Source organism: Panthera tigris, chromosome A3 (genome assembly GCF_018350195.1).
Source record: "Panthera tigris isolate Pti1 chromosome A3, P.tigris_Pti1_mat1.1, whole genome shotgun sequence".
Lineage (NCBI taxonomy): Eukaryota > Metazoa > Chordata > Mammalia > Carnivora > Felidae > Panthera > Panthera tigris.
The window spans coordinates 139,302,466-139,327,060 of NC_056662.1; the positions used below are offsets into that span (position 1 = coordinate 139,302,466).

At 39.0% G+C, this 24,595-nt stretch overlaps 1 long non-coding RNA gene across 1 annotated transcript; it reads left to right on the plus strand.

The window, feature by feature from the left end:
* The first annotated feature begins 477 nt into the window (after positions 1 to 477).
* On the plus strand, positions 478 to 24,087 carry LOC122237104. Its single transcript, XR_006215320.1, has 3 exons — positions 478 to 561; positions 6,740 to 6,844; positions 23,915 to 24,087. It is a non-coding gene; the product is annotated as an uncharacterized LOC122237104 (long non-coding RNA).
* The last annotated feature ends 508 nt before the right edge of the window (positions 24,088 to 24,595 follow it).

Sequence of the window (24,595 nt, forward strand, 5' to 3'; positions counted from 1 at the left end):
CAAGAGGGCTCCCCTCAGCTTAGCTCTTGCTCCCTTGGAGAAAAAGGAGGATAAGAGGACCTCAGAAGCCTTTGCCACCAAAGACCCCAATGGCCTTTGCCACTGAATGTCCAGCACACTCCCCTAGGACCCCCGCAGTGTTCCCCAGCACCGACCTCAGTTCACAGAGCTGTACAAATACCCTACTGCCATGCCCTCCCCAGAACTAGAGATTCTGCCCCCTAGCCTCCCCCTCTGCCACCCCTCCAAGCTGGTGTAGTGCAAAAGGCCAGGAGAGGTGCTGCTCCCTCCACTGCACAGACATGAGATAATTTTTGTTTCTAGGGACAAAGAGGACTAGATATTAGCTGTAACTCCTACATGATGACTTGGGTATGTTCTGATGACAGGCCCTTCCATCCATGAAATGACGGAATTCTGAGAGTGAGTCCTACCAGCATTCTTTTTAATATGTCAGCAGCACTGCAATAATGGAAATTCAGGAACACCTCAAGAGTTACAGCAGAAAGAGGCAGGGAGATTATCTTGTTCCATAAATTGCAGAAATGAAACCAGATCAATGTAAGCCCTCATCATAAATCATTCTCATTGGGAAATTCAGCCATTGGCACTGTCTTCCTGGCGGAGGGAAGGAGACACACATCTGTTATCAGTAAATATTCTGTCTGACAATAGAGGACTCTCCTTGCCTGGGTGTAAATAGTACAACTGGTTTAGGCCCACTAAGCTGTTCTAGATTTCAAACAAAAACAGCTGGGTATGTATATCCTGAGCCAGAAAATAGCCTCACTCTAGCAGTTGGAAGATAAATACCAAGCCAGAGGGCCTGAAAGAGACTGGGCATTAAATAGAGACAAGACAGCATTAAATATACTTGTGTGGGAGCCAACATTTCGAACTGTGAGACATTAGGAATCTATTGACAACCTATTAAATGTAAATGTCTATTAACAGACTGTTAGCAGAGGGTGATAAAAAGAATATTTATACTTCAGTGCCATGGTATAAAAATGAAACCTGGGGCACCTGGGTGGCTCAGTTAAGCATCTGACTTTGGCTCAGGTCATGATCTCATGGTTTGTGAGTTCGAGCCCCACATTGGGCTCTCTGCTGACGGCTCAGAGCCTGGAGCCTGTTTCGGATTCTGTGTCTCCCCCTCTCTCTGTCCCCCCCCCCCCCACTGATGCTATGTCCCTCTCTCTCTCAAAAATAAATTAAAAAATTAAAAAAATAAAAAATAAAAATAAAAATGAAACCTGGCATGATTGTCTGTACACTGACGAGCTGTACCCTAGGCAGCTGCCACATGCTGTCTCACAGGGAGAGCCTGTCTCCTTTCCTGCCATCTCACTTGATATTTGTCTGGAATAGGGGCCTGTAGCAGTGTGACAGGCATCCCCTGTGGTCCCCTAGCCTGAGTTTGCAAGTGATCGCAGCCTACCACAGCTGACAAGCTCATCACAGAAGCGTTTTGAGTCCTACTTATTGACTTTAGGGTTTCATGTGCATATACATGAGAAAGATACACACAGGGCTTATTGGGGAAAACTGTATCTACTACCAGAGATTTCATCAACTATCTACAGTAGTACCTGGAGTCCTTCCTTCTCAAGAGGAAGACTCTTTATCTGAACAGTGTGAAACAAGAGCTCCAGAATCTTCCAGATTTGGTTGGGATTCTAGCTCACCATTTAATGGACTGTGTGATTTCAGTTACATTAAAAAAAAAAAAAAAACTCGTGAAAATCCCACTGTTACTTTTAGGGAAACCATACTAAAAATAAATCAATAATGCTTGGGGAAAAGGAAAGCAAATTTCACCTTAAGTTATGGTATCAGAAGTTTAGTTACCAGATTATTAGTTAAACTAACGAATAATGAGTGTTTATTGCTTCTGTATTGGTTACCATACTAGCCACAATATAGCAAGTATGAACAAAATCAATTATGATCCCTTCCCTCACACATTTTACTGTCTAGTGGGAAAAATATATACTAATCAAATAATCACAATTGCAAATAAGTAAATTTTCTATGATGACAAGTGTAATAAAAAGATAAGTACAGGGAGCCATGAAGTGTATAAGGGGGCTTGAATTAATCCTGATTACTGAAGGGTCCCCAGAGAAAACCCTGAGCTACATACAGGAAGAGGGCAAGGAGGAGAGTATTCTTGGCAGAGAGAGTATCAGCATAGAGAAAAGGGAGAGGACCAGAGCAAATGGGGGAAAAACAAACAAACAAACCAACAAACACAAATAGATCCACTTATATCTAGAGTTCTGGGGCCTTCAGCTCTAAACTTTATGCAGGATACTAATGACCTGGTCTATCCTGAGGGTGACAACCAGGGTGGTGGGGGTGCTAGGAGCTATACCATTCTAGGAATGGTTGAGGAAACCTGGAAACAGTCTGGAGAAAAGTAGAATGACGTTAAATTGTTTAAACTCTCTATGAAAGAAAATAAAGATTTATCTGCATTGCTTCCATTGGCAGCTAAAAAAATCACAGGCAGAACATGAATGCAGATAGGTTTCAGTTCTACACAGGATTACAGTTAGGATAAATCTGGTTGAAATTTCTCAGCGTTCCCATATGTAGAATTCTACATAATGCCATGAAGTATGTTTTTCATTTACTATAATTTTTAGATTTTTTTGTTATTTCAAAATTTGATATGAGGGTTATGTTGCACGGAACACATAATCATTTCTCTGAAATCCTTATCTACTTTTTTTCCTATACCTTTTCTCAAAAAGGTAGAATCTCAAGGTCCTATTCTTAGGAGCAAAATTTAAATGAAGTCATTCATTGAAGCCATTTATTTGTTTATTTATTCATTATTTTTTAAAAATAGTTTGGGAGTGCCTACTATGTGCCAAGTGTTATGCCAAATGTTGGGGATAGAGTAGTAATCAAGGCTGATATCCTTGATAATAATTCTGGATCTGCGTGCCATTTCTCAGACTTGAGGTTCAAGACTCAGCTCTAGTCCAGTTACTATGCTTTTCTCTAAGCAACTAGAACTTATCTCTTCCAAGTTGTATTACATTTGATGTGATACGGCCTCTTAATTTAATTAGCTCTCTGGAGAGTAAGTCAGTCTGCCCACTGTAATATGACCAGTCATTGCCCACAAGTCAACACCGGGCCACCATTTTACCCTGGTGAGTTCCTCAGCCTCACTACCAGCTTGGAGGATGCCTTAGTGCAGACAGCACCTAGAAACTAAGAATTGTTTACTGCCTTTGATAGGGAAAGAGAAACTCAAGTTCTGATATATTCTAAATTCTGATCTTTGGGTTATCTTTGTCTATATTAGTATCTCAAAAGTGAAAAAAAAAAAATCTTGCTGACCAAACTTTATAATCTTTCTATGTGATAAAATGACAAAGAATATTTTTATACTTTATTTCACTCACTCTACAAATATAATTTTTTTAAAATGTCTATTATTTATTTTTGAGAGAGAGAGCACAAGCAGAGGAGGGGCAGAGGCAAAGGGGGACAGAGGATCCAAAGCAGAGTGGTCTCTGAGCTGACAGCAGAGAGCCTGACAAGGGACTCAAACTCACGAACTGCAAGATCATGACCTAAGTTGAGGTCAGACGCTCAACTGACTGAGCCACCCAGACGCCCTCAACAGATATAATTCTAATCCAACTCACACCAGATGGTGATCTTAATTCTGATTTACTGCCTTTCCCTGAGAACATCACAAAAGAATAGTTTTGCTGGTTAGCATAATGTACTACATTCTGGAGTGTTAAGAGTTACATTTTTCTTGGTTTTCTATTAGAAAGTCAAAGTTAAAGCCTTGTCTAAAACAGAAAATTGATTTATGCTGTAATTCTCTTTGACCTGGTGAATATCAGTTGTTTTAATGTCAAGAATGAAAAAGTGAACAAAGCAGTCTTGCAATTATGTGAATGAACTAGCACAATGGCACCTTGCTCTCCTCCTACAGACCTGGGATTTATCTTCCTTGTAGGGCAGGCTTTTTAAAGCTCTGATGCCACCATCTGGGCTCTGTAGTGAAGGAAATAAATCACAAATGACTTTTTAAAAAGATAACACATTCATTTCAAATATAATACTTAGCTGTGAGTTATAGTCAGAAAAAAATACCTTCATTGACATTTTTATTTATTTTGCATATTCTACCAAGATCCTTGGGCACATGGTGTCACAGTGACATGAGTTCTGGTTCTGTAATCAGAACTGAGTCTCCACGCTTGCACTTACTACTGTGAGACCACAGACAAGTAACACTCTCTTTGTTTGCTTCCTTATCTGCAAAATACAGTGCCTAATAAATTACTGTTTCAGGATTGAATGACATAAAATATGTATACTATCTGGCACATAGTAAGTGCTCAATAAATGGTATATTAATTCCATTGATATTGGCACATTTTAGCATTTTTTATCCTGCATAGTGTTGATTATATCTAATTTATGTTTATCAAAAGTTACATCTTAGGTTGTTATTACTATTTCTATCCTAGGAATACATATAAAATAAAATTTGTCTCAAACTGCCTCTTGTTTGTTTATAAGGACTAAATATGATAATGAATTTAACAGAAAAAAATAGTTCTTGAATATTATTGGCCCAAATCAAAGTAATTTATATGAAATAATATCTAATATTTTATTTAGAGGAATCAAGGTTATATGTCAACTCTTAAACCTGACTTATGAAAGCTAATAAGCAGGTGAGGAGGTTTAAATCCTTAAACAGGTCACAGTGCTCTAAGATTAGATAACAAGATACAAATGAACAAAGGGTTCCAACTCTTGGAACCTTTAATGGGGTTTCCAAGTTGGGCAAATAATGAATTATGCAATGCCAGTACAGGAAAACACGTGCCAGCAGCTTAGTGAAGATGTCTAAACTGGAAATACAAAATAAAATATCCTCAAAAATAGAGAAATATACAGAATACAAAATACATTCCATATAATCTCACCCATGAAACAACTGTTCTAAATTTGTTTTGTAAATCACAGAATTGATATATGGACATGAATGGAGAGACAGACTATTACCAGAAATAACATGAGCCTGGATATACTGCTTTACATCTTGCTATGTTACTCACACTGTATTATGGATGTTGTTCCTAACATGAAATGAAATCTACCAAAATGCTACAATCAGCTGAATTTCATATTTATTCCTGGTACATTTTTTTAGTGCAACGTCTCTTTCAACAAGATTAAAGGATAAACCATTTACAATCCGGAACTTAAAAAAAAATACTGTGTACCTAACACAAATATAGAGTTGAAAAGCTTTTCAAGCCAGATGTCCAGATGTTTTGTTTATATAAATCTGAACAGGTAACAATTTAGAAACGTTTGCATGTCTGTGGGAATTTATCTTTTCATTATTTTATTTTATTCTATGTTTTTAGTTTTCAGGCTCTATTTAATTATTTAGATTAATGTGGAAATTATAAATTATTAATATCAATAAAGAATATTTTAAATTTTGTTCTGCCTTACCAGGTGGTGCTAATTTTTGTAGCACATTTGATTTGCTTTCAGGAAACCATAAAAAAATATAATTTTTGCTAATTTCTTAGCTGTTCCAAACTAAGCCTAAAAGTCAAGATAAATTAAGAATGAAGAGTCTTTCAGTATTTGGATAAGTTGACAGTCAACCTGTAAGTCATTACTTTAAAGTACACACCAATTACCTGTGCATATAACCAGCTTTTCAAACAAACATAGCCTCTACCATTTACACAAATTGTAAGAATTTCTGTTAGTGTAACATCTTGGCACAGGCAGCATTGGTTTTTGTCAGCTCATAAGTATTCTTTACCTTGAAAAGTTTATACTATTCCTCTGTGGACACTCTCTTACCAAAAGAAAAGAAAACAAAACTTCTTAAAATGTTACATGCCCAATCAAATCACCAAGCAGAAAGCTTACGATAGTTTTCCTAAGAAATTGTGGCCAGGTGATTCAAGTCACCAACTTAATAGGGTCATAAAAATGTCAGAATTATGCAAATACTTTGCAAAAGAAGTTAAACAGTATACATTTTATGGTTAGCTCACAAATTTCCAACTCGTTACACCACTGTGTGAGCACAAGGATCAGAGGACAATAAAAGAAAAAGTCATCCTGCAGAAAGTAAATTCTAGATTAAGAATTAAATATTGGGGCGCCTGGGTGGCTCAGTCGGTTAAGCGGCCGACTTCAGCTCAGGTCATGATCTCGCGGTCCGTGAGGGCTGTGAGTTCGAGCCCCGCGTCGGGCTCTGTGCTGACAGCTCAGAGCCTGGAGCCTGTTTCAGATTCTGTGTCTCCCTCTCTCTGACCCTCCCCTGTTCATGCTCTGTCTCTCTCTGTCTCAAAAATAAATAAATGTTAAAAAAAATAATTAAAAAAAAAAAAGAATTAAATATTGTATTTCTTCCTTTTTTTTTTTTTAGATCAGTTTCCTTCTCCTTTGGGGCTCACTGACTAATATTTGTTTGAACTATTCATTAGTAATGAAATGTAGCACAAGCTGCCTACAGTTCCCAACCACAACGAAATCAGTTTAACAATTAGGGAGTATTTTGTTTTAAAATTTCTTAAAAAAGTGTCATATAATTTACATGGCAGTATGGGTCTTATAGTTTAGTTTATAAGGACACTTTACTTTCAGTACTAAACAAAACATGATATACAAGATTTGTATAAACAAGTGTTCAGATATGCTTTTTTTTCATTTAATTTAGAAACAATCATCAGGCAAAGACCAATGGAGATAACCCTAATAAATCTGGCTGTATGGTTAATGGCATACCTACTATAATATAGCAACCAGGCTAAGCGATATGCAGGTAAGATCTCATTTCACCCTCCTAACAACAATAGCGTTGTTTCAAATATGGAAACTGAGGCACAGAAAATTTAGTAGCTTGACTCCAGAGGCAGCATCCTCAATATCTCTAATCTCTATATGGACCAAGGGAAAATAAATCCTGCTCTTTAGTTATTTCTCTTTATTCTTAATACTTGCATCCTCAGTGCCATACCAGGAGTGGTTTTTCAGGGAAAGAATTAAAACTGTTATGTTGGAAACTGGTAAGTTAGAGCTGGCAGTTTTGGGGCGAGAACAGCGATTTCCTCCTGCCTGAGAACGCTGCTAATACACACTGTTACTAAGAAGAAATTGAATCCCGGGGGAGGGCTCCGCGGTCTAAACCTTAGGAATCAGATTTAAAATAAAGAATTCTCCATGTACTTAAACAAATTAATAAAATTTTATAAAAAATTGCTTTTAAACAGAAGCAGTACTATCAAATAGTATATTTAAACAAACAATATTTAACCTTTTCTGTGTAATCTTGAACTAGTGATTCAAGATCCGTCTAACCTTGTCCTGGTCATTGAAACCCCCCTTGAATTGTTTTAGAGTTGTAACTGTGCCTCTGGCTCCCATATGCTCCTGGGATTCATGTCATCTAATCAAAACACGTGTTTTGGCAATATGTCATTTCCTTCAACATATGAATTCAGCTGCTTTTAAAGTTGATGTTTAGGGATACTTTAGCTTAAGAAATCATTCATGTAACAGTGGCCTTTTACAATCTCCTCCCCAAGCCATATAGGAACAACCATCCACAGGTTTGAGGCTGCACAAAAGAAAAAATCAGCTTGGTAAGGAAGAAGTGGAGGTGGACAGGAGGGTAGGTTAAAAGGAGAGGGGAGAGGAAGGAAGGAAGGAAAAGTGAGAACCTGAGAAAAGCAAAACAGGAAAATGAAGTTGGTGTGGCCTTCCCTTCCCAGGCTTGAGTCTAGGGCAGCACAGTAATGAGAAGAACCAACTGTCTGATCTGCCCTCCCAAGTCTCAACCAGAGATGCTGAGGACACCTTCAGCCTGTCCCTAAGTTCTACCACCCAGTGACCATGTATCTACCTCTACTGTGATCATTATTTCTCAATATGTTTTCAAGTGACTGTCTAGGGTGCTACAGAACTCCCTTGAGCATTTTTTGCAGATCTAGTGGTCCTGAACTCCCTCAGCTTTTGTTTATCTGAGAAGTCTTAACTTCTCCATTACTTTTAAGGGTAAACTTGTTGTATATAGGATTTGGGGTTGCCTTTTTTTCTTTTAGCACTTTGAATTTACCAGCCCACTACCTTCTGGTCTCCAACGTTTCTGATGAGAAATCTATGATAATCTTATTGAGGATACCTTGTATGTGACAAATCACTTCTCTCTGGCTGCTTTCAAGATTCTCTCTCTTTCAACAGTTTGGTTATATGTCTCCATGTGACTCTCTTTGAGTTCATCCTAATAGAATTAGTTGAGCTTCTTTCATATTTATATTCATATCTTTCATCAATTTGGGGAAGTTTTCAGCCATTATTTCTTCAAATATTCTCGCTTCTCCTTCTGGGACTCCCACGACACACATATTGGTCTGGCTGATGTTCTCCCACAGGTCCCTAAGTTCTATTTGCTTTTCTGCAGTCTTTTTTTTCTTTCTGTTCCTCAGACTTGATGTTTCCCACTGTCTTACCTATAAGTTTGTTGATTCTTTCTTCTGTCCATTCAAATCTGTCTTTGAATCCCTCTAAAGAATTTTTCATTTCAGTTATTGTAATTTTCAACTTCAAAATTTATTATAGGTTTCTTTTCCAGTTTTCTGCCTCTTTATTGATATTTCCATTGTGTTCATACACAGTTATCTCAACTTTCTCCATGTCTTCTTTTAGTACTTTGAGATTTTGAGACGGTAGATTTAAAGTCTTTCTCAAGTATGTCTGCCAGCTGGTCTTTCTCAGAGATAGTTTCTATTGTTGTTTTTTTCCTTTGTATGAACACACTTTTCAGTTTTTTGTGTGTGCTTTGTATTTTTGTCATTGTTTTTGTTGGAAATTGAGTGTTTCAATCTAATCATATCATAACGTTGGAAATCAGATTCTCTCCCATCCCCAGTGTTTGCTGTATTTTTCTATTTGCTACCATGATGTGGGGTACTTCATTGAAGCAAATGGCTTTTGAACTGGATAACAGATTAAGCCTGGAGGATTTTTGAGATGTATACAAGAAAAAAACCTATATTGCCATGAAGAGACAGTAGAAATATGGATGTTAAAGACAATTCTTCGACACCTCAGAAGGTAAAAGAGAGCTGGAGAGAAAGCGTCCATGTTCTTGGAGAACATATAAATAATCATGAACAGAATGTTGCTGGAAGTAGGAACATTAAAGGGCATTCTGATGAGTCTCAGATGTAAATCAGGAATGGCTATTGGGAAATGGAGAAAGGTAATCCTTGTGATTAAAGTGGCAAAGAACTTGGCTAAATTATGTTCTGCTTTTGGTGGCGGGGTGGAAGATAGAATATGTGAATGGTAAAATTGAATATTTAGCTGAGAAGTTTTCTAAGCAAAATGTTGAAGGTGTGTCCTAGGTCCTTCTGACCACTTACAGTAAAAGCAAAGGGAAAGACATGAATTAAAGGAATTATTAAGCAAAAAGGAACCAGAATTTGGAGATATAGAATATTCTCAACTTATCTGTATTGCAGAAAAAGAGACACAGAGAGGGGGAGAGAGAGAGAGGGAGGGAGGGAGGGAGGGAGGGAGGGAGGGAGGGAGGGAGAAATTGTGTTCTAAAGAGAACATTAAGGGTACGATTGAACCACAAATGTAATCAGCCACATCAGCAGAAATCTGGAATGAAAATGGGATTATATGAGCAGAATTAGTGCCAGTTTTAACTGAAGAAAACGAAGATGGGACAAAATGAAGGAAGGCTGTTGGACTTCTTAGATTCTACAGGACAGGGCAATAAAGCTATTCAGCTGTGAATATGTGCTAATATTTAAGAAAATAGAAGAATAACCCTGAAGTTGACTCAGAGTTCATCAGGCTACCTCCTGGGCTTCAAAGGCTGTGGCCACTGCTGGGGCCACCTGAAATTTGAGAGTGAAACTGTCCAGAGCCTTAAGGGTAGGATCCCTGCCTGGCAAATCCATGGGTGTAAGACCCACATCTGACAGAACTATAAGGGTATAACCCCTGCCCCAGTGGATCCAGAAGGCAGGATCACCACCGCAGGGAGTCACAAAGGCAGGGAATCAACCAAATAGGATTGTTCTCAAGAGTTGAGATATAATGCAGTTTTCCTTGTTATGTTTTGAACTTGCTTGAGACCTATCACACTTGTATTTCTCCATTTTCTCCTTTTTATAATGGGAATATCTAACCTATGTCTGATCCCCCCACTATTATATTTTAGAAGTACGTAATTCTCTGATTTTACAGGTTCACAGCTGGAGAGAAATTTTGCCTCAGGATAAATCATACCTCAAGTCTTACCCATATCTGAATTAGATGACATTTGCTGAGACTTAGACTTTATACTTTAAGGTTGATACAGCAATTGCACTACTAGGTATTTACCCAAAGAATACAAAAATGATAATTCAAAGGGATACATGCACCTCAATGTTTAAAGCAGTATTATATACAATAGCCAAATTATGGAAATGGCCCAAGTGTTCATTGACTGATGAATGGATAAAGACACAATTATCTATATCTATATCTATCTCAGCCTTTGAAAAGAATGGAACATTACCATTTGCAACAATGTGGATGGAGCTAGAGAGTATTATCCCAAGCAAAATAAATCGGTCAAAGAAAGACAAATACCATACGATTTTACTTATATGTGGAATTTAATAAACAAAACAGAAGAGCAGAGGGGAAAAAAGAGAGAGAGAGAGGGAGGCAAACCAAGAAACAGACTCTTAAGTGTAGAGAACATCCTGATGGTTACCAGAGAGGAGGTGTAGGTGATGGGGGTAGAGGAGAGTACATGTTGTGATGAGCACCAGGTATTACATGTAAATGTTGAATCACTAAATTGTACACCTGAAACTAGTACTACACTGTATGTTAACTAAATGGAATTTAAATAAAAACTTAAAGTTGATGGTAGAATGAGGTAAGACTTTGGGGCTGTTGGAGTGAATAAATGTATTTTGCATGCAATAAAGACATTGATTTGGAGGGGCAGGAGCACAATGTCATAGACTGAATGTATGTGTCACCCCAAATTCATATGTTGGAATCCTAATATCCAGTGTGACTGTATGTGGATATGAGGGCCTGTGATGAAGTAATTAAAGTTAAATGAGGTCGTAAGGGTGGGGGCCCAGATCTGATAGGATTAGTGTCCCTATAAGAAGAGACACTGGCCCACTCTCTCTCCACCATGGGAGGACACAGTGAGAGGTGGATGTCTGCAAGCCAGAAAGAGAGCCCTCACCAGAAACTGACCATGCTGCACCCTCCTCTCACACTTGCAGCCTCTGGACCTGTGAAAAAATGAAACTCTGTTATTTAAGTCACTCGGTCTATGACATTTTGTCATGGCTGCCCAAGCAAATTAATACAGTGCCAACTAAGTTACTTCAGAGCATAGGAGATGTTTGATGTTTGTTAAGGGATTCGAGTCTGTAGAAAGGAACCAAAAAGACAAATATATCCCACTATATAAAAGCACCAATATGTATAGGCCTAAATGAGGGAGTTGGCATGAACATCTAATTATAGAAAATGGTCATGCTTCAAATACGAATTAGAAAATGATCCATCCTTTTGTGCTAAAGGAAGTGTCATTGTCTCAACAAGATTATCTCTTAAAAACTCCTATAGTGTAAGCATAATTCTTAATTTACTTCAGACTTAAAAGGGAACTAAAGAGCAATGCTTCTTGATAAAAGACATTTCCTAACTAACAATAATAATAATGAAAATAATTAGGGTAACAATAGCACTTGCCTTTCTGTTTTATTTCTTTGTTGGAAGGAAAACATTCATACATTTACACAAACTGGTATTCAGCATCTGTTTTGCACCAGCAGGTGTATAAACACTGCAAGTAAAGTGAAATTAAATGTGGTACTTGCCTCATGAAGTATATTTCATAGCAAGAAATAAGATAGAAACACACATAGTTTGCTCCAACGTAATGGGAAACAGCCACTAAATGAGTAGGGCCAGTTCTGTGACACGAGTAGCTCAGTGTATCTTATGAAGGAAGACAGATGTGGCAAAGCCTCACAGCACTTCAGGGAGTTTCTTTAAATAAAGGTAGGCATTTATTAGGTGGGGAGGAAGGGGCATGTTCTGGGCATAAGTAACCACATCTAAATTCATTTGCAATCAGAGATCTTAGAAGAAGTTAAATAGTTAAATTACTTGCCTAAAGTCACCCTTCTAATAGAAGAGTCAGCACTTAAGCTCAGGTCTTCTAATGCCAAATCTGTCGTTTCACTATTGGTAAATTGTGTGTGTGGTAACTTTCAGAGATGCTGGTTCCTTCCTTGTGACAGGAGATGTTGTATTCCTTACCTGTTGCTACATATCCAATTGCTCAGAATGACAATAGTCATTTGTTGTCTCCCACCCTTTCCACAGCTCAAGTCCTGGGTTGTCTTGAGTGTCTGTAGTTACACATCAACTGAGGCTACAATCATCTGAAAGTTTAAATGGCACTGCAAAGTTGGTGCTGGTTGTTGTGGAGGCTTTAGTCCTCTGCACATGGACTCTCTCTAAGATGGTGACTGGATTCTCCAGAGAAAACAACCCAACAGGCCAAAGTAGAAGCAGCAATGCCTTTGATAACCTCCCCTTTGAAGCCACAAACTGCCTCCATATTGTATGAATCAGATAAAGCCATCCCTGACTTAATGTCAGAGAATTAGACAAAGTCTAATTAGACAAAGTCATGGATATCAGGAGACATACTCGGGGCCATACGTCATTATATTCATACTTTCTATAACAATAATTTTATATGGCTAGAACAAAAGCTTCTATATAGCTAATGCCTTTAAAAAGTTCTCTGTAATCCTTGAGGGGCGCCTGGGTGGCTCAGGCCATTAAGCATCTGATTTTGGCTCAGCTCATGAACTCACTGTCTGTGAGTTTGAGCCCCGTGTCCAGCTCTGTGTTGACAGGATGGAGCCTGGAGCCTGCTTTGGATTCTGTGTCTCCGTCTCTCTCTCTGCCCCTCCCCTGCTCACACTCTGTCTCTCAAAAATAAATAAGTGTTAGAAAAAAAATTTTTTAAGTCTTTATAATCCTTGAGAAAGCATGACAACAGATGTCAGGATTACTCCTCTGAGGCACCAGTCTTACAAGGGCCCCTACAACTTCATGAGTTTTGCCTCTGGGATTTCTACCAGGGACTCAAGGTGAAGACTGGAGGACAATCTCTTCACACTTCCAGTAGAAAGACAGGTTAGGAACCATTTGAAAGACATCTGGTAAAAGCAACCAGTAAAGTATACCCAGCATATTCTGTTCTCCATCTGCCCTCAAGGAAAACTCCTTTACCACAGCCAAACCCCTTTGGGAAGGAAATACCAACTCCAGCCTTCCTGTCTCACCTAGGGGTGAGAAAATTGCTGAGAAACACATTTGAAACTCGAAGCCAAGGAGAACAGGCTCACACAAAGGCGGAGGTGTAAGCACAGTACTATGGAATGTTTACTCCCTACTTTCACCTTGCCACAGCAATAGGGCTCCCATGGGGACATGACATCAGAAAGAGCTGTGAGACTCAGACCCTACCTAGGGATTCCAAAGAAACCCTAAGACATTAGGGGAGATAAACATGGGGAAACTAGAGAAAACTTTAGCTTCCACACCTACAGCTATAGAAAGTACTAAACACAGCCTGACTCCTAGCCAGACACACATAAGTCCTCACAGTAATGGTCTATTTACCTCAATTCCTTATACTATATACATCATGGCCAGCTTTCAGCATCAAATTACAAGGCAGGCTAAAAGGTGACAAACCCAGTCTGAAGAAACAAGTGAGCGTCAGACCCAGACCCAGATTTTCCAGAGGTTTTGCAAAAGTTAGACTAGGAACTCAAGACAGCTATGATTATTATACCAAGTGTTCTAATGGGAAAAGTAGACAAAATGCAAAGACAGGTAATGTAACTAGCGAGGTAGAAATTAAAAGAAAAAAATAAAAAATGATAGAAATAATAATTTAAAAAACATGGTAATAGCAATGAAGAATGCCTTTCATAGACTGGAAACAGCCAAAGAAAAACTCAATTGGCTTGAAGATATGTCAATAGAAACTTCCCAAACTGAAAAGCAAAGAGAAAAATCAACAGGAAAAAAATGGAGCAGAGTATCCAAGAACTGTGGACCAGTTACAAAAGGTCTAACACAAGTATGACAGGAATACCAGAAGAAGAATGAGAGAAAGGAGCAGAATAAATGAGGTGATAATGACTGGATGAGAATTTTCCAAAATTAAAGATAAACCCCAAACCACAGATCCAGGAATCTCAGAGAATACCAAGCAGGATGAACATACTCCTAGGCATATCATATTCAAACAGAAAGAAAAGAAAACAAACAAACAAACAAACAAAAATCTTGAGAAAATCTAGAGGAGAGGAAAAAGGAAACACCTTACCTGTAAGAAACAAGGACAAGGATTGTAATGAGTTTCTTTTCAGAAACTTCACAAGCAAGAAAAGTGTGGAAAGGAAATATTTAAAGTGTTGATAAAAAGTCGCACAACCTAGAATTCTATATCCCACAAAATTATTCTTGAAAAGTGAGGAAGACTTTCTCTGGCAGATCTGAAGAAATTTGTCTATTGTGAAGCTCACTTGCAAGACAGGTTAAAGGAAATTCTTTACAGAAAAGGAAAACGACGAGGTCAGAAACGTGCATCTACATAAAGAAAGAACGAGCATTAAAGAAGGAATCAATGAGGGTAAAATTAAATCTATTTTACTCATTCTTTTTAAAAATTGTACTTGTTCTTAAAAAATATATTGATCTGACAGCCTTTTTTCAAAATAATACTGCGACAATGCACTGGGTTATTATAGGTTATGGAATGAAAGAATTAACAGCAATGGTAGAGGGACAGAGAGCAGGAGTGAGGTGCTGTTACAGGACACCTGTGCTTCCTGTGATGTAGGAAGGGTTAGCGAAAGTAACGTTCCTCTCAAATGTATATTGAAAACCCTGTTGCAACTACTTCAACAATGTTTGAAAGACATACAACTAATCGTCTGAGAAAAGACAGAAAGTGGGATCTTTTAAAACCTTTGTTCACAAAAACCTTTCAAATGCTGGATCCATGCTGGAGCATGGGGTGGTTCCATTTTTGAGTTATGAGGGACCTTCATACTGCTTTCCACAGTGCCTTCACCGATGAGATCCCCATTTCAATTCTTTTGGGTAAATATCCAGAAGACAGATTGCTTGAATTATGTAGCATTTGTTAGGAACCGCCATGCTATTTCCTACAGTGGCTGTACCATTCCTACCAACAGCAGACAAGGGTTTCAATTTCCACATCTTCACCAACACTTACTCTTTTTTGTGTGTGTGTGATAAAAAATCCTAACGGGTATCATGTGCTGTGTCGATGTGTTTTTGATCTGCACTTCCCTGATGTTGACTGACGGTGAACTGCTTTTCATATACCAGTTGGCCGTTTGTATGTCTTCTTTTGAGAATGTCCCTCAGTTGGGTTTGTCACGTTCCTTCCTAATTTAACTGATATCATGCATCTTTGGCAAATATACCACAAAATGAGGCTATGTCCTCCTCAGTGCATCCTATGGGATGGTACATGATTTCAACTTGTCAGATCAAAGTTTATGTCACCTTGGATTGTTTGTTGAAAGTCATGTCTGGTAAGCTTCTCTACTGTAAAGTTACTATTTTTTCCTTGAAGGATAATAAGTACACAATAATTGGTCTATAATTTTCAAAGCTGTCATGCATTAAAAGACAAAGTTACAAAAGATGAGAAAAAGCTGAGATTCTTTAATTTGAAAGTAAAATAATGTCTATCTTATTTAACCAACCCCCCTTTTTTGTATATGGAAACCTGTTTCCAATGAATAAATTGGTTTTATTAAGCAATCTATTGGGGATTTTATTTTAAAATAGAAAACATATTTGCATATTTAATGAGTACTTTGAAGTCAGAGTTTGCAAAAACTGTTAAAATTTTTTTTCATACAACTGTAGATTTTTGTGTCTAAAGATGTGGTATTTGTTCACAGTTGTTCATAGAAAGATGTCTTCGTCCTGTACATGTGGAAAATAACATGAGGAATTTAAGCTTCCTGCTCATGATTAACAAAAATATAACATACACCATTTGGCCTCTTGTTATTATCACTAACAAGGGGTTAAGATAAAAATACATGAATTGTACGTGTGTGTGCTTTTTCTAAAAAGCAACAGATGTCCATGGCATTAAATGACATAAGAACTTTCAAATTATTTTGGTATCAGATAAAGACTACCAATTACTAATTTCTGGTAATTAATTACCAATTACTATTTTCCCAAGTTTCTGGAAGACTGCATTGCTGTTATGTTTATAGTGTCTTGCTTCATGGCTCCCTTATAACCAGTAGCCTTGGATTTCAGGGTTCTCCCTACTTGAAAATCTTCCACAGATGAGCACACCTTTTGACTTTCTTTGACTCAGTGTGGCCCTTATCCCTGCCCCCTACACGTAGCAACTGTGAGCAGGTGGTTAACGTTAAATAAGACACACATGCAAATGACCAGTAGGTCATGGCCCAGACTCCCCATGGAAACTTGGGGGCTTGCTCCTGTCAACCTGGGTTTCCCCACAACAATTTCACTCTGCTTGCTTCTGGCTCTTGCCTCTGATCTGACATTCTCAAGATAGTTTTGGTTTGGTACTTTACCAACAAGTGTCCCACTTGCACTTTGCTTTTGATCTATCCCCTACCTCAAGCTGATTCTGTTCATGAACTTAACCATAAGCCTCAACAATGCTCTCTGCTCCAACTACCCTGGCCCCTTCCATGGGCACCCAAACCCTGACGGCTATGATGGAAACCCTATGTTCCTTCTCCACCTACTTCTTGAGCAATCTTTCCTGTTTCAAGTTACGGCTTCAAGCTAACTTGAATCAGTGCTTGAAATGCCTTCTACCACAAGGATCAATAACTCTTTATATAGTTTATAGTATGCTTTCACGTGCCTTTGTGAGGTAGGCATGCAATGATTTATCATCTGTTTTGAAGATAGTAGGACCCAGATTCTGAGAAGTAAACTGATTTCTTCAAAGGCATATAGCTGGTAACGGACAGTAAAGACAAGGGCCCTAATTTTGTACTTTAAACCTCGTTCTTCCCTTAAACCATAGCTGCTTGAGTTGTAGCACTTTTCGAGTGCAAGACAACATCTGACTTTAGGTATTATGGATCGGAACAGGTGCTGTGTGTATATGTTACTTATTAGAGAAAATGTTTTTAGACTGTGGTTCCTATAACCAGACAATAATTCCTCCCTCCCTGCCCCTGAGATTCTGTTCAATTACCTTTATACTGAACAAAGGATAGTAGAAAAATTAAAGACAACTCACTTGTATTAGATCGGACCCTTAGAGAAAGGGTGGCAGAGTGGCAGAGTGTGTTAACACAAACTAGGAATAAGAAGGACCTAGGTTTGAGTCCTACCTCTGGGGCTAACTAGCAGTTTTAGCTTATAGCGTTCAATCTCAATTTCCCATTTGTTACTCTGGAATATTAGTATTTTGGTGCATAGTGTCTAGTACATATTAGATGCCCAATTAGTGTTTGATAAATACTTGACAAGTGTTATTAAATTGAGGTGTGTGTGTGTGTGTGTGTGTGTGTGTGTGTGGTTTCCTGGGGGAAAAGTTTTGTAGCTTAATTACGAAAATTAAAATGCAGATAATAACACTGCACATGAAGGGCCTGGAACATAATAGGTTCTCCACAACTGGCAGCTGTAGGGTTTTATGTGAGGTAGGTGCTGAGATAATGAGGAAGGCAAAAGGTATTGCATTTTCTCAATTTTAGAGTCAGGAAGCTAATCTGAGCAATTTTTAAATTTAATTCTTTCATTCCACAGATAAAGTTTATCACTGATATCAGGAAGATACAAGTAAAAGGAAAATTAGAAAGGTTCCCACCACAAAAATGTATAATAGTTGATCCTCACAACCACCCTGTAGTTGGTAGAGCAGATATTAAAATCATCATTTATTGATGACAAATGAAATCTCATCTAGTGACTGCAGAGATAGGCCTCAATCTCAGTTCTTTGACCTTAAGACCCAGTGCTCTTTCTAGAGTCATTAATTTTTAAGTCAAGAAACAATACCTATTTTCAGCTTTGGCAGCAATTCTATGTATCTATTCCTGAATTCAAGTTACTACATATCTGTTATTTCTGCTGTTTTTGTCTTGTTCTTCCTACTTATATAACATCCACCACATCTGTCTTTAGATTACATAAAAAGGAATAAATAAAAACGCCTCGTCTACTTTGTGTTTGTGCCAAGTGCCGGCTCAGAGGACCCGCAGACAATGAATGTTTTCTGAGAGCAGTGCTTGGAATATATACGTATTTTCTCTTGTTTTGATTAGTGCCTAATGGTTTTCCACTTCAGTTTTTGTCAGATTGTCCTGAAATAGTAATAAGTAGTAACAGGAGAACAGGTTGCAGTGTTGGTTGGGACTTCTGGGGAAGCTGGCACTGTGTTAGAGATCACTAGCTACAGTACCAACATGGGAAACAGTCTCCAGGAAACCGTCCCACTTGAATCGTGACGATCTGCTCAGTTGTGATCTCACCATCAAGGTTGCAATTAATCTGGAACCACAAGCCACGGCCTTGATGCTAATAGGGATGTAGGCCTTTGTTTTTCTTGCCTTTATGTTATATGCTTTGCCAGCTTGCAAATGAAGACTCTTAAGGAAAATTTGGCATGGCTTTCCTTAGGAGAAAAGCATTGAGACATCATGCTGTAAAAATTCAGTAGAAGAGTGGTCAGAATATAAATGTTTAGAATAAAAATAAAAGGAGAAGTTTGGTCTCTGGCTTTACCACAAGCTAAATGAAATTGAGCTACTTGCCGAAAAACTCTATGGTTGAATATTCTCATCTTAGTTAAAATAATAACTGTAAGACTATGACATAGGTAAAATTTATGAATATAAGGTAAAATAGTTTTATAAATATACAGCAATTTATATAAAAAAAACTCATAGCATGTTCTCTGGTGTCACCTCATTTATCCCCAGAAGCCCTCGTATCCCCATGTTCCTGGTGGGGAGAGCAAATCGGTGCTCTATGGCAAGTTACATCAAAGTTGGAAGAATAATGCATATCTTTTGACCATGGGAGTTTGGGTTAGCTACCAATATGGTCAGGAAAAGGAAACATGTTTTATATGGTTTTTAAGCAAATTTCCTGCGGAACATTGGCTGAAATCGCCCTTTACACATCATTTCTCTTTACATCTTCACAGATTAGATGTACTCAGCATGAAATTGAGGTCAGAGAAAGGCTGAAGGCCATAATGTAAGCACAAAGCAAGTCACAGGCAGCTCTTTTAAAGGTCATTTATAAAAATTATTAAGAAAATGAGATGTCGTGATAATATATCTGACTGTTTTCTCCAATATTTAAGTGCTTGATTCTAGGGTTAATTAAAAATCGAGGAAAATGGTATATAGTTGACCTTTGAAAATGTGGTATTTAGGTCCACTGACCCCCCCCTGCTCAATTCCAAATCCATGTATAACTTTAACTCCCCCCAGACTTAACTACTGATAGCCTACTGTTGTCCAGAGGACTTACAGATAATATAAAGTTGATTAATACCTATTTTGTGTATTAGATGTATTATATGCTGTATTCCTAATAAAGCAAGGTAGAGAAAGGCAAATGTTAGTAAGAAAATCATAAGGAAGAGAAAGTACCTTTAAGGTATTTATTTACATTTAAGTACATTTAAGTAAAGAAAGTACATTTAAGGCTGTATTTATTGATATCATAAGTTTATATATTTATTAATAGAAATCCACAAATAAGTGGACCCACACAATTCAAACCTGTGTTGTTCAAAGGTTTCAATTGTTTCAAAAGCAGTTGTTTCAATGCTAACCTGGAGAAGAAAAAAAAGAACCCTCAATTTGAATGTGAAGTAAAGAATGTATGTGCTACCGTCTAGCAGACAAGTCCAACACCTTAATTCCCAGTGTCACAAAAGTTACTTTTCTAAAGTTTATTTATGTTGAGAGAGAGAGAGAGAGTGCAGAGCCCAACATGGGGCTCGATCCCAAGCATTGAGAGATCATGACCTGAGAAGAAATCAAGAATTGGATGTTCAACCAATGGAGCCACGTAGCCACCCCACAAAGGTGCTTTCAATGACACAATAGCTGATGGTCATCCTCGCTCCCAGGAAGAGGGGTACGGAGAGGTGTGTAACCCTGAGAAAGAAAAAAGCTGCTCTTCCTTCACCTCTAGGACCTGGACTGCTGCCCTCCCTTTGAACATCAACATTGGGAAAAGAAGAAGGTAAAACCAAGAGCCCTTGGCAATCACGCCTAAACGTGTTCAAGCCACAAACTGCTGAGTGCCCCTCTCCCGGCCAGAGTGGGTGCCAGCTGCCTGTCTACCTCAGTCATCCTCCTTCTCCTGCATGAGAATTATTGGGGCCCAGCCGGAAAATCACCCAGCTCCTGGGAGCGTCTAGCCCACAGCAAAGCCCTGCTTCCTTAAACTCTCCTAATTACCAAACATAAGCCAAATCCTAGTATAGGTTCTTTCTAACATCCTCTTGGTAAGATGCCCCACTGTCCCCTGTGATGTGTTCTCCCCTTCTTAAATGAATCATAAGGCCAACTTGTGCCCTGGCGAGGTTTGGCTGGAAGACATTAACACCAGGACAAGTTATATAGGACATGCCGGTGATGTTTCATTTATTGATCTGAGTGGTGGTCACATTAGTGTTCATGTGTTCATTAAAACACTTTTTGTCTTTTTTTATTCAAATATAATTAACAGAGTGTTATATTACTTTCAGGTGCACAGTATAATGATTCAACAATTCTATACATTACTCAGTGCTCATCCAGATAAGTGTGATCTCAACCCCCTTCCTTAGATCACCCGTCACCCCCCCACCTCCCCTCTGGCAACCACCAGTTTGTTCTCTGTATTTAAGAGTTTTGTCTCTTGTTTGTTTGTCTGTTTTATTTTTTAAATTCCACATATGTGTGAAATCACACAGTATTTGTCTTTTTCTGACTATTTAGCATCATATCTTCTAAGTCCATCCATGCAGCAAATGATAAGATTTCATTCTTTTTTATGGTTAAGTAATAATCCATTTGTATGTACCATGACTTCTTTATCCATTCATCTATGGATGAACACTAGAGTTGTTTCCCTATCTTGGTGGTTGTAAATAATGCTGCAACAAACATAGGAGTGCATATATCTTTTTGAATTAATGTTTTCATTTTCTTCTAGTAAATACCCAATAGTGGAATTGCTGGATCATATGTCCTGTCTTTCCTTCCTCTCTCCCTTTCTTCTTCCTTCCTTCTTTCCTTCCTTCCTTCCTTCCTTCTTTCCTTCCGTCCTGCCTTCCGTCCTTCTTTCCTTCCCCACTTCCTTCCTTCCCTCCTTCCTTCCTTCCTTCCCTCCATTCTTCCTTCCCACCTTCCTCCCTCCCTCCCTTCATTCCTTCCTTCCATTCCTTCCTTTCCTTCCTTCCTTCCTTCCTTCCTTCCTTCCTTCCTTCCTTCCCTCCTTCCTTCCCTCCCTGCTTATTTCCTTCCTTCCTTCCTTCCTTCCTTCCTTCCTTCCTTCCCTCCTTTCTTCCTTCCTACCTTCCTCTCTCCCTTCCTTCCTTCCTTCTCTCCTTTCTTCCTTCCTCCCTCCCTTCTTTCCTTCCTTCCTCCCTCCCTCCCTCCATTCCTTCCTTCCTTCCTTCCTTCCTTCCTTCCTTCCTTCCTTCCCTCCATTCTTCCTTCCCACCTTCCTCCCTCCCTCCCTTCCTTCATTCCTTCCTTCCATTCCTTTTCCTTCCTTCCTTCCTTCCTTCCTTCCTTCCTTCCTTCCTTCCCTCCTTCCTTCCCTCCCTGCTTATTTCCTTCCTTCCTTCCTTCCTTCCTTCCTTCCTTCCCTCCTTTCTTCCTTCCTCCCTCCCTTCTTTCCTTCCTTCCTCCCTTCCTTCCTTCCTTCCTTCCTTCCTTCCTTCCCTCCTTTCTTCCTTCCTACCTTCCTTCCCTTCCTTCCTCCCTCCCTTCCTTCCTCTCTCCCTTCCTTCCTTCCTTCCTTCCTTCCTTCCTTCCTTCCTTCTCTCCTTTCTTCCTTCCTCCCTCCCTTCTTTCCTTCCTTCCTCCCTCCCTCCATTCCTTCCTTCCTTCCTTCCTTCCTTCCTTCCTTCCTTCCCTCCTTTCTTCCTTCCTACCTTCCTTCCCTTCCTTCCTCCCTCCCTTCCTTCCTCTCTCCCTTCCTTCCTTCCTTCCCTTCCTTCCTTCCCTTATTTCCTTCCTTCCTTCCTTCCTTCCTTCCTTCCTGCCTTCCGTCCTGCCTTCCTTCCTGCCTGCCTTTCCTTCCTTCCTTCCTTCCTTCCTTCCTTCCTTCCCTCTCTCTTTCTTTTTTTCTTTCTTTACTTTTTGAGTCAGAGAGAGACTGTATGAGCAGGGAGAGGGGCAGAGAGAAAGAGAGAATCTTAAGCAGACTCCATGCTCACCACAGAACACGACACAGGCCCAGTCTTACAACCATGAGATCATGACCTGAGTGGAAATCAAGAGTCAGATGCTTAACCAATGAACCACCTAAGTACCCCTCTATTTTTATTTTTTTTTGAGAAACCTCCATATTGTATTCCACAGTGGCTGCACCAGTTTGCATTCCCACCAACAGTGTTGCACCCTGCCAACACCTGTTGTTTCTTGTGTTGTTGATTCCAGCCATTCTGACAGGTGTGATGTGATATTTCATTTTAGTTTTGATTTGCATTTCCCTCATGATGAGTGACGTTGAGCATCTTGGTCATCTGTATGTCTCCTGTGGAAAAGAATATCATAGGAGTATAGGAGTATAAGAATATCACAGGAGTGGTAGTATTTGTTAATAAAAGTAATTTTTAAAAGTCTGCATTGGATGGAGGGATATATTCCCTAGCCCAGGAATAAATATTCCTTCAGACAAATCACCATGCAATAATTACACAAATAATAATTAAAATAGTTTTAAAACTATTAAAAGTTTTAAAGTAGTTTTAAAATAGTTTAAAATAGTTTTAAATTTAAATAGTTTTAAATAAGTCCCATGTTTAAACATTAACAAAATGGGGGAGAAAAAAAGAGGCATAACAGACTAGTATTCCAAAATGTAGTGATAGTTTACATCAATATGAACATTCTTGTCTCTGTTTTCTCTGATCAAATGCACTTAAACTCAAGCCAGCAAACTCACTGAAATTAATGCGGTAGAGGGACATGAGCTCACATGGGTTTCAATCAGTGAAGGAGACACCGACGACTTCTCATGTTGACTTTTGGTTTTTGGAAGGAATCGCCAAGAACCCCCATGAGCGGGTGTTCCTGACCAGTGGCAGGGACCAGGTGTCAGGCAGATTTGCAGGTACCCTGCCTAACAGAGACCTGGCTGTCTTCCATGAGTGGCTTCTAAGACCCACTGAAGTCAGCTCCATCAACACCTAGTAGCTAGTGGGGTCAAGGCCAGAGTGGAGGATCAATAGGAACACTTTTATGGGCCAATCCTGGAAGAATATGCATTGTTCTGTCCATATTCTACTGGCTGAGACTCAGTTGCATGAATTCACCCATGCAAGATGGGCTGGCAAATGTTGTCTCTCATGGGCATCAGCTTCTTAGCCAAATATTTGCACAATATGTGCAGTAAGGGGACAAAAAATCTTTGGTGGAGAGCTGTCCACCTACCCATCCCTACCCCCAAGTGAAAAATGTGACTTCTGTTATGTTAAGCCCATGTAATTTTGTGGGATTTTTTTAAGTTATCACATCTGGTTTATTTTCTTCACTAGTGCCATGGGGGAAATTCCATACCTCAGAGGGATGACCGTCGACTACCAGTTGACTGCTATCAAGATGTGGAAGTAGAGGGAAAGGAGATGGGGCAGTGGAGAAGCAGCTAAGGTGGGTCTTTCAAGAGACCTGGCCATGTGCATGAGAAGTTCCTTCATTTATCAAACAAGTGTGTAACACCTACCACAAATCAGGTGGTGTACTAAGTGCCTTGTCTTTTTACAAATGTTAACCTATTTAATCCTCATAACAGCCTATAAGCAATGTGGTTATCCCCATGTAGCTAAAACAGAGTAAGTTTAAGTAAGATCCTTAGTAACCTTCAGCTAGCAAGTCACAGAGTCAATATTTAAACCAGCCCATGTGGCCCCAGATCCTCTACTCTGGCCTTAATGCATTGTTTTATGCATTATGATTTGGGAGATTCAGAGGACAACTGAGCAGTTATCTTCAAGGCAGTTGAAGGATCTGAAATGTTAAAGGGAGCTCAGAGATGAGGAATCCAGCATTTCTCCAAACAGTAACCATCTATGGCTATAGGTGTTATGGTATCCACTGCAATGGGCATGAACTATGAGTAGATGGTATTATACCCATTTTACCAATTTTGAATAGAAGTCTAAGAAAGGCCACATGCCTTGCCCAGGATTTCACATCTACTGACTTAATGGAATCAGGCT